The sequence below is a fragment of the Chelonoidis abingdonii genome, chromosome 1 (genome assembly GCF_003597395.2).
Source record: "Chelonoidis abingdonii isolate Lonesome George chromosome 1, CheloAbing_2.0, whole genome shotgun sequence".
Taxonomy (NCBI): domain Eukaryota; kingdom Metazoa; phylum Chordata; order Testudines; family Testudinidae; genus Chelonoidis; species Chelonoidis abingdonii.
In genome coordinates, this window is record NC_133769.1 from 194,324,104 (window position 1) to 194,335,020 (window position 10,917).

A 10,917-nucleotide genomic window follows, 5' to 3' on the forward strand; every position below is an offset into this window, starting at 1 on the left:
CTTTTTGGCCACCTAGAAAAATAGGTGGTGTTTGTAAGTATAACCATGGCCAGCTAACTTATTTTTAAACTGTTAACACTACTGTACACAGGTCAATTTTCAAATATGTTGGTTTACACATTTTAAAACCCTATCTTCCTAGCCTACATATATTCTTGGTTTATAAAAAAAAAAATTTTGTAAGTTCTTGGGGTGCATTCAGCACAGTGATACCACTGGGTTCGGTCTTCAGTGACTAAGCCATTGAATCACCTAAAACCTAAAGAATTGGTACATGGAGAGTTGGTAAATCTACTGAATAAGAGCTTGTATGTTTCAAAAATGCATCTATGGAAATGAAAGATCAGAGATGATATTCTACAACACTAAGTCACAGTGCAAAATCTTGCCCTCTGTTGTAAGAATGCAATAGGCTGAAGCTTTTAGTCTCTCCTGTGAGGTAAGAGGTTTCTGAGGAGAAAACTACTAAGCACAGGCAGGAAGAGGCAAGAAGAACATGTGCTATAAACACGACTGAAGGAAAATCTTTCTTGGTAACAGTGTTTAATTCACTTTCAGCTGAGGTTTCTGCAAATGTTTCAGGTTTGGTCACCTATGTCCCAGGTGAACAGAACTTGTATACATTCTGTAAGTAAATATTTTATGGTAAAAAATACCTTCATCAGTGTCACCAATTTTCTTTTGAACAATAAACTGACTCACTGCAAAGATCCCAAATCTTTAACTGCTCAGGAAAGGATCAACATGTGCATCTGTTATATCTTTTTGTTAACTTATCTTTTGCAGTCTCCTCATCTGAATCTGAGAGGTTTACAATCTATGAACAAAACCTGAAACTGGTGTGTTGGAAAACTGTCAGCATTTGAAGTGATATCTAAAAATTTTAATTTTGGTTTTGTTTTTTCTGGTTTGCCTTGTCAGATTAGACTCTGTAGGAAAGCATGTGCTCTTGGGCAAGCAGCAGACAGTTTTCAGCCAGCCAGCCTGGAGTAAGGTGGAATGAGTTGTGTGCCTCTGTATTATTGCTTTGTTTCTCTCTGTTTTTTGGGTTCTTGTTGTTATAATTCTGAATTCTAGAAAATTAAAGTAACATTCTTTGCAATCTTCCAGCAAGAGTATTTTATGTTATCTAACTTTTGTTCTATAGTGTGAAACATAATGGAAACTGGTAGAAAATATTTTTCCCCTCGCTATGTTGAAGCAGAGACCATGTTTTTGGCTGCAAAACTTTCAGCAAAGTGGGGATAAGTTTTGAGTGATACAAGCTTTGCTCTCCAACCATGACAAAATATGTGGTTATGAGCCTTGTTGAGTTGTTGTATTTTGTTTTGATTTTTTTTTAACCTGAACACAGGGAGGAAAACACATTGGGTTGAAACAGACAAGTTTTCCAAAGCTGTAATTTCAAACACATATTTTCCTACCAGATCTGTCAATAATATAACACAACTGGCGCTATCCACTGCACTGCTATTTCCTTTCTTACTATAATACCACACATTTAGAAAAAGTAAAATCTTTGGGCTTAGGGAATGGTCAGTAATATCATTTGTTTATTCAGTAAATTATGTGCCTTTTCTGTCTGCTTTAATGCCTGATAGGTCTTCAGCTATCTCTATACAGGGAATTTTAAAATAGATAATTTGGATCATTTTTAACATATTCCAAGCTGCACATTCAATTAAAATTAAACGGAAGCAATAAAGTAGCATCTGCTCAACTGCCTGAAATAAAAAAAAAAATAGAAAATTACTGAGCTGGAGTTGTTCACATTTAGGAGATGCATGTGTAAACAGTGGAATCATCTCTGCTCTTCTTGAATGTTGATATATCTTTAGTATTCACTCGGGTCGGTGGATGATGATATAATTTTTATAATAATAATAATAATTCGCTTATATCAAACATGTTCTTAATACTCCTGAAAAGGTAAGAATTAAAAAAAAAAAGAATGTTAGGTATCATGTACCTACAACTTCCTGACTTGTACGTTAATCTGTTTTTTTTTACCAGAAAAACAAAACCCAAAACAAAAACAAATATCTCTAGTTTTGTTTGATTGGCTTTGGTTTACTGGGCCTGTGGACAGATTTAAAACAAGGACAGACACCGGTAAAATTTTCAGAAGTGGCCAAGTCACTTTGGCACAAAACTCTCATTTCTGAAAAAATACTAGCAGCACAGCAGTAGCTGGCCTGGATCAGCTGACATGGGCTCATGGGGCTATAAAGCAACTGTGAAGATAGTCGGGCTTGTGCTGGAGCTCTGAGACTCATGATAGGGGAGGATTTCATTGTGCACTCTACTCACCGTTGGGTGAAGCCCCTTTCTGTAAATTAGGTCATGCAGTTCAATGCCCCCTTTCTTCTCTTCTCTACCTTTTCCTCTCTCCAGGCTTTATAGAAGCTCTGCCTTTTCTCTCAGGTGAACTTCCTTTTAGATAGCACCCTCCAGTCAGCCTAAATCTTCCTGGTTTGCAGCTTAATTGGATGATTGGTCCAGCCTAACCTAATTCAACTCTTTCAGGGTCTGTGTGGGGAGTATACCATCACACACCCTCACCCTCAAGACTGCAACCCAGGGGAGGACAGCTATCTCCTTCTCTGTATCTGTTTTACCTGAGCTTGCAGATCATCTCTCTTCTGGTCTAAATCACCCACTGGCAGATGCATAACATCTTGGAATTTTTTCCACTGGAACTCCAGATCTTGCCCTGCCTCTTGCAATGCCTGCTCTGCAGCTACTAGTTCTCCTTCAGCTGGTTCACGTGCTCCTCTGAGTCTCCATTGTCTTCTAGTTGAGCTCAGTGTTAGTCCCTGCATCAGTTACTTCCCTCTCTGGGGCTCTTTTCTCCCCTCAGTATCACCTCACCTTTTATTTTTTACCCACCTCTTGGCTTTCTCCTCAACATTAATGGATTCATTATAGGCCTCTGGTTCTTCTTTCTTCTCTGACTCTTGTTCTTCCTCTCTTTTCTCTGAGGGCAGGGTCTCTTTATATGACTCTTTTTCCCCCATGCATGAAAGAGGTTCCTCCTCTGTGCGATCTCCTATTAGGTGGGACTTCCTAGGTCCTTGCCGCAGTCCTTGCTAAGGCTCTTTGCCTTTACATAAATAGGGGTGCTCCCTCTGCAGGTGTTCCCTGCACCCACAGCATTAACATCTTCTCGGTTGGACTTCTGGCCTCCTAGTTCCGGCACATCTTTTCCATTCCTAGCCCTTATGACCTATTCTCCTTCTCTCTTCTAGGATTTTATACAACTATTGCTGTTGATCAGCTATGCTCACCAAATACTCCTGTGGGTATATATGTGCCTCCCACAATCTCTGCTAACTTTTCCAGTATTTGTCCTACTATGGCATGAACCGACCTATATTGCTTATCATCTCCCCTCTGTGGGAGCAGCAACTTCAGCATCCACCCTGGTATGGGATAGCTTTCCTCAGCAAAACAAAACAAACAAACAAACAAAACCTGTCCTGTAGGCATCTCCATTTTCATTTTCCCTTAGGGGTTCTTTGTCAGTTTTGGACACTCTCTCTCTCTCTCTCTCTCTCTCCTTTGTCAAAATTTTACCACCTTACAGTCTCTCTTTAATGCACTGATCCCTTGTATCAGAGGTGACTGTCATGCCTGTGTTCTTCACCATGTTGTCATGGCGTGCTCTGGTCACTGCTGGATGAAGCCCCCTCCTTGTGATTTTGGGGATTAGCTGTGCTCAGTGTAGTGCCCCCTTTCTTCTGTTCCACTGTTGCAACTCTCTTAGCTTTATAGAAGCACTACCTATTTCCTCATAGGTGAGCTTCCTTCTAATTCGTGCATACATTCAGCCAGCCTAAATCTGTCTAGTTTGCAACTTAATTGGCTGATGAACCCACCAGTCTTATTTCACCTCTCTCAGGACATCACACAAGGTCTCAGGGCTCAGGCTGGAAGTTCAGCCCAAATGTCTACACTGCAATTTTTAGCCACATATCCTAAGCCCACTGAACCTGAGTCAGCTGACCCAGGCTCTACGACTCAATGCCGTGTTTTGTTTTGTTTATCACGATGTATGTAGATTTAGTCTCCTAAGTCCCATTAACTTATAATGAGACTTGAGCTCCCAATTACATGTCATTTTTGAAAATGCTATCTAGACATCTTTGAATGTTTTATCCACAGTGCCTAGAGTAATAACTAGAACTCCATAACCAACTTCACACTTGTAAATTGAAACATAACCTCAGTATTCCAATGCTCAAACAATTCCCCTTGGTCTCCATTATTTTTAGTATCCAGTTCAAAAAGACTTTGTCTTTCACTTTCCTCGCATTAGTCCCATGCATCTAGCAATATCTCATGCCTGTGTCTTCAGACAGCCTGAACAGAAAGCCAGTTTTAGCCATTTACTTCCTTTACTACTGCTATGTCATTTCAGGAACTCTTTATTTTAAAGTTAGATGGAGAAAGTATTCACCTTACTTTTTACTCTCAAACTGTTCCATGGTAATGTTTGATTATATCTAATTTACAAGCAATATATACTAGACTTGTAGAGTTCAGATTTTCAAAATCACACAGCATTGGCTTGACTCTGTTCCTGCTGAAAACAATAGATGGTTCAGTAGGAGCAGAGGTAGGCTAGCACTAAGAACTTTTTGAAAACCCACCCACAATGCCTGTGTGTACAGCTTTCATCAGACACTATGGAAAAAGGTTTCTGTAAAGTTGCCTCTTTCTCCTGTGTTTGTTTGCCAAAATAGATATAGCTAGGTGAATTGCAATTGACTTGCTAAAAAGTTTTAAAAACTGATAATGTTCAATTGACATAACACTTCTTATAGAAGTCTGGCTTCTGATGTAATGGCACCAGATACATATGAAAAGCCTGACATGAAAGACTGGTGTACTGCAAAAAATAAATTGGTTTGAAAGCTCACAAATAGGACAAAACTTTTTTTTGATGTTGTTAAATACCTCCTTTGGGTCTCACTTTCGATTAGCCTTGTTTTTCTACAGGCTTACAGTGTCACCCAATATTATGCACAGGGAATTTTCAAAAATATTCTATCAGTTGCATCTTTAGGAATCATCAGTTAGGTTTTCTCTTGCAGTTAAATAGATTGAAACACATTAACACCTGCACCTGATGTTTTTTAAACACTGCATGGATAAATAACTCACAGAGTAAAAGGCAATTCACAGCAAAACTAGAAGAAAGGCTTGACAATTAATTCTGACATCCCTGGGGAATGCTCTAGTATCTTTCAACATTAGTTATTGTAATAAGGCTTTGAATCACAGCCATGTTGCAGGAGCCTTCATTCTGTTTGATCTGAGTTACAGGAGGATATTGCCATATAAAATGACAAGGTCAGCATCTACTGACTGCAGTAACCACAGGTGCCGGCTTCCTCTGAGTCCTGGGGTTACTCATACTACTGCTCTGCCACAGGGCCTGCCCCCACCCTCACCCTGCCTCTTCCCACGCCTTGCTCCACCGCAGACCCTACCTCCCCCACCTGACCTTCCCCCTCCAAGTACCTGCCCCACCTCTTCCCACCCCTGCTCCTCCCCTCCCTCCCAGCACCTCCTGCACACCATGGACAGTTGATCATGGTGAATGAGAAGTGCTGGGGAGGAGGGAGAGGAGTTGAGCAGCAGGGCCTCTGGTGGACAGGAGGTGCTGGGGGAGAAGAGCTTACTGTTCAATGTTTGTACAACATCTGACACAGTGAGGTCCTTGTCCATGATTGGAGCTCCTAGGTGTTACGATAAGACATATAATAGATAACATCCATAAACATTTAGCTTGATCATGCATTTCTTTTAAATACAATATGCAGATTGAGGTCCATAGCAGTTTTGGGCATGCAAGAAATGCAGGATCAGCCCTCATAGGTGCTTGTGTAGATATATACCAAGAATTAAGGTATGAAGGGGATTAGATTTTCAGAGTTCAACAAAAGTTTTGATTCTAATTTGTGAGTAAAACTACTGTGAGAATCCTTTATGAGTGTCTCAATGTGCAAAACCCAATTTGAACATTTGAATGAACATGCATGTATAGCTGTCCGTTCACAGTTGCAAAAATCTTGCTCCAAAATATTAATTTGAAAGTTTATAATCCTAGAACATTTCTATTATAGTGTAAGCAGGTCAAGATGAGCTCTATCCTGACATCTGGTGGTGAATTGTGGCGAGTTGTGGGAAAGAACTTCAGTGGCTGATCTTGTTTGCATAGGCACACTCACACCACCTAGCATGAGCCCGAATGGTCACTTTGGCTGCTGTGGGATCCCCAGTTTCTCTGTTGTTGGGGCAGGAAGAATGAAGTATTGTTACCCTGATTATGAGAATCAGGGACAATGAAACTGTTTTATGACAGAGGACTTACCATCAACTAACTAGCACTCGCTAGACAAGGGACATGGGTTCTAAAACCCAGTGAATTGAGAGAGGCTGGGGACAGGTATTTGTACCTGATGATATAACCCCTTTTGAGGCCTGAAATACCAATTGTCCCTCCTTTTCTCTATACTGTGGAATATCAGAGGTAATTTTAATTCCATTAGGAGTCTAGTTACAGGCTGCTGAGCTGAATTCACTTTGGGGCAATGGTGCACTAGTACTGAGGCTCTCTTGCTACAAGTTGAAATCACTAAAGAGCTAAAATTACTGAGAGCTGAAATGAAAGAGTGCTGGTGGTGGGGGCTGAAGGTATGTTGCTGAGCAGCTGTCAGAACAGAGCAGTTTGTGGGATGACTGGAGCGGCTTGCGGGACAACTGGTGGAGTGGCACAGTTTGAGGGATGACTGGAGCGGCTTGCAGGACAGCTGGTGGAGCGGAACCGTTTGAGGGATGACTGGAGCCGCTCGCGGCACAGCTGGTGGAGCAGAGCGGCTGGTGGAGTGGCTCACAGTGAAGGCTGCAGCAGAACCCCATAGAGAGGTGGGGCCGTTGGCCTCAGACCACGTAAGGTGCCCCTTAACACTGCTGTGCTCCCCTTCCCACCACCCAGGCTGGGAGGTAAAACTCTGCAGATAAACTTTTGAATTCTGGTGCTGCACTGACTAGGGACAGAAACTTTTAGGGGGGATTGATGGACTTTTGGTTGGGTGATTTTGTGGGTGCTGGACTTAAGACCCTGAGGGGAAAAGGATACTGCCAAACTTACTTAGGGGAGGGAGCCTTTTGCTCATGATTTGTGTTATGAATCCTGTTTGTGGTGTTTCCCCAACATAATGTCGCATTGTTTCCCTCCATATTAAATGGATTTTGCTACACTCAGGGGGGTGGTATGTAATTGTCCCAGGTCACTGGGTGGGGGTTTGAGCTGGTTTTGCATTGTGTTATTGAAACAGAACCCCTAGATACTGAACTCAGCCCTTGTTGCTGCCAACTGAGGTGGGCAGAAAGGTTACAATGGTATTGCCTCCAAGCCCTGATGATGATTGAGTTCCCATTGTGCTGGGTGATGTACAAACATAAAAAGTTAGTACCTGCCCCCAAACAGTCTATTTGATCACATTTCTCTCACTTCCTCTGTTTTGGTTTAAATTATTTTCTTTGTGTGACATAGACAAATTTTTATTTTCAAGTACTTCAGAGTAAGTTTCTCAGATATTTATCAATCAAGTTATTTACATTATTTGAAATGTTGCAGTTTTAACAAAACCTAGGCACGGATTTCCAGCTTACTATTGTTTGTATTGCTGTAGTGTTGAGGAGCTCACTCTGCCAGTGTGAGCACAGAACAAAAAGTTGGTCCCTGCTCCAAGAAGCTTACAATCTTTGTATAAGACTAGCAATACAAGTGGATACAGACAGATGGAAGAGTACAAGAAAACCTATGAGATAATATTGGTGATAGGCAGTGGCCACAGCATACTGACAGCTTAGCTATTGTGGTTTATTCTTTAAGGCATCATAAAGGCGGATTATGAGGTAGTTTTGCAGAAGTATATAGAGACTTCCTTGCAAGTTTGTGGGGCAACATGGGAGAAAGCATGAAGGTGCTTATTTGAAAACTTAACAAGTGGGTGATGGAAGTTGGGCTGAACTGGAGATGTGCTCCCAACATTTTAACAGAGGGCTTCCACAGATATTCTCCTTTTGCCTGTAATGAATCACAGGAAGCTAATATGCATGTAGGAAAGAGGAGTGAAGGACTGAGCAATCTGATCAATTGTTTCCCTCTATCTAAACACAAATGTTTCTCTCCCAGAACCAGGAAAAGAGGCACCACTTTTTGTACTTAACATTAGGTTTCACTTTGACAGGAATTTTTAAACTTTTAAAGTATGCATTTCAAATTTTTAAATATTAAATTTGATACTTTGTTTCTAAAAACTATACTGATACCTCAGTCTTCATCTGATATAAATTTGAGAGGAAGGTCTTGTGAAAGAGCAGTTTGCCCCTGGGAAACGTTTGGAAAATAGCTGCCATCCAGTGCATTACAAAAGCAAATAATTGGTTCCTCAGCAACATTTTTTGAGATAAATCACAGGGACAAGCCATTTCTGGCAGCAATTACTTAGCAATATCAAGGGAGGAAGCTGAGGAAGCAGGGAAATTATTCCAAATTTCTCTTTAATTTTAGTGCTAATAGTGGGATATTTTATAGTAAACTATTTAAATATATGACAGGAGTAGAAAATACTAAAGAGATATGGCACTGAAAATAAATAATCCCAATAATACATGTCTTGTTTTTGCTTCTCATTCACGTTCTTCTCTGAGAGAAAAGGTCTTGTGGGTTAAGGCACTGAGTGAAGTCCGTGGAGAGTTGGGTTCATGACTTACTCTTTGGCTTCAGTTCCCCATAATAAGAATGATATTTTCTCCCATCATTTGTGGGTTTTTTTGCCCAGTTTGACCATAAGTTTCTCTTATAGATATTGTGCAGTGCTGACACAATGGAACAGTGCTACAATAAGGCAAATAATAAATAATGTGATTGTGAGACCAGTTGAGGTTAATCTTCATTGGAACTGAAATTACTGTTGTTTTTCATGCATTTAAACTATGCTAATGTCACCCTTGCCCATTCTTAAAAAACATATTCACACAGGTATCAGTTGAGGAATTGATGTTTACTTAGCCCTCATCTACACTACAGGGTTAGGTGGAATTTAGCCACGTTAGGTCGATTTTTATAAGAATGCATCTACACAGGCAACTCCATTCCTTCGACATAAAAGGCTCTTAAAATTGACTTCTGTACTCCTCCCCAGTGAGTGGAGTAGCACTAAAATTGACCTTGTTGGGTTGAATTTGGGATAGTGCAGACACAAATTGACGTTATTGGCCTCCGGGAGCTATCCCGCAGAGCTCCATTGTGACCGATTTGGACAGCACTTTCAACTCTGATGCACTAGCCAGGTACACAGGAAAAGCCCTGGGAACTTTTGAATTTAATTTTCCTGTTTGGTCAGCGTGGCAAGCTCAGCAGCATAGGTGACCCAGATGCATTCCCCCCAGAATCGCAAACAAGCTCCAGCATGGAGTGAACATTGGATCTGATTGCTGTATGGGGAGAAGAATCTATGCAGTCAGAACTCCAATCAAAAAGAAGAAATTCTAATATATATGCCAAAACCGCACAGGACATGACGGACAGAGGCTACAACAGGGACACACAGCAGTGCCATGTGAAAGTCAAGGAGCTCAGGCAAGTGTACTAAAACACAAAGGAGGCAAAAGGTTGCTCTGGGTCAGAGTCCCATACAGGCCACTTCTATGATTAACTGCATGGCATTCTAGGGGGGCCCCTACCAGTACCCCACCACCGACATCTGCAAGGGGGGGAGTCTCGGGCAACATGGAGGAGGATTCTGTGGAGGAGGAGAAGGAGGAAGAGAATGCACAGCAGGCAAGTGGTGAATCCGTTCTCCCCAGCAGCCAGGACCTTTTCATCACCCTGGAGCCAATACCCTCCCAAGGCAGGAACCCAACCCTGTGCTAGCCTCAGGAAAGTGATATCAGTCATGGTCACCTGGTTGAAATAAGGGAATTTTTGTAAGGGAACAGTAAAAGAACACTGTTCATGCTGGGCTGTTTGTGCTTGCCTAAACGGGATCATCCCTGAGAATAGTCATATGGCAGGGGGTAGGGTGAAGGGATCATCCCAAATAGCCACATGAAGGGGTGGGAGGAGGTGTGTGCTGCACATCCACCTGAAAACCACAGCCCCTCCTTTTAAATGGCAAACCCAACCAACATTGCTTGCTATGGGAAAGGAGGGTGCTGCAGTTTGAAAATATTCCCTCTTCTTATTAAGGCATTAGAAGCCAAACCCGCATACCCTTTGGCTTACAGTGGCTGCCTGGAAAACAAATTCAAAGGTGCTCAATATAAAAGGCAAAATGTGACCTGTACATAAAGCACATGTGTTGTCTGCTGTGAGTTGCTTGACTCACTGTGACAGAATCTCCCTTTTGTTCTCAGAAACGTATCATCTTAAATTTTACTTTCCTCTTTTATCCCCCCACAGGGAGAAATGTTTCTATGCACCCACTATCATCTCCATCTCTGAGGTTATCGCAGATTAGAAGGCAAAAAAAAACGCATTCACGATGACATGTTTTCTGAGGTAATGCAGTCCTCCCACACTGATAGGGCACAGCTGAATGCATGGAGGCATTCAGTGGCAGAGGCCAGGAAAGCATTAAGTGAGCACAATGAGAAGAGGCAGGAGGCGATGCTGAGGCTAATGGGGGAGCAAATAGACATGCTCACATGTCTGGTGGGGCTCCAGGAAAGCCAACAAGAGCACAGACCGCCGCTGCATCCATTGTACAACCACATGCCCTCCTCCCCAACTTCCATATCCTCTTCATCCAGATGCCCAAGTCTCCAGGCACCCAGCTACTCCACTACTGAGGATGGCCCAAGCAACAGAAGGCTGACATTAAAACAATTTGATTTGTG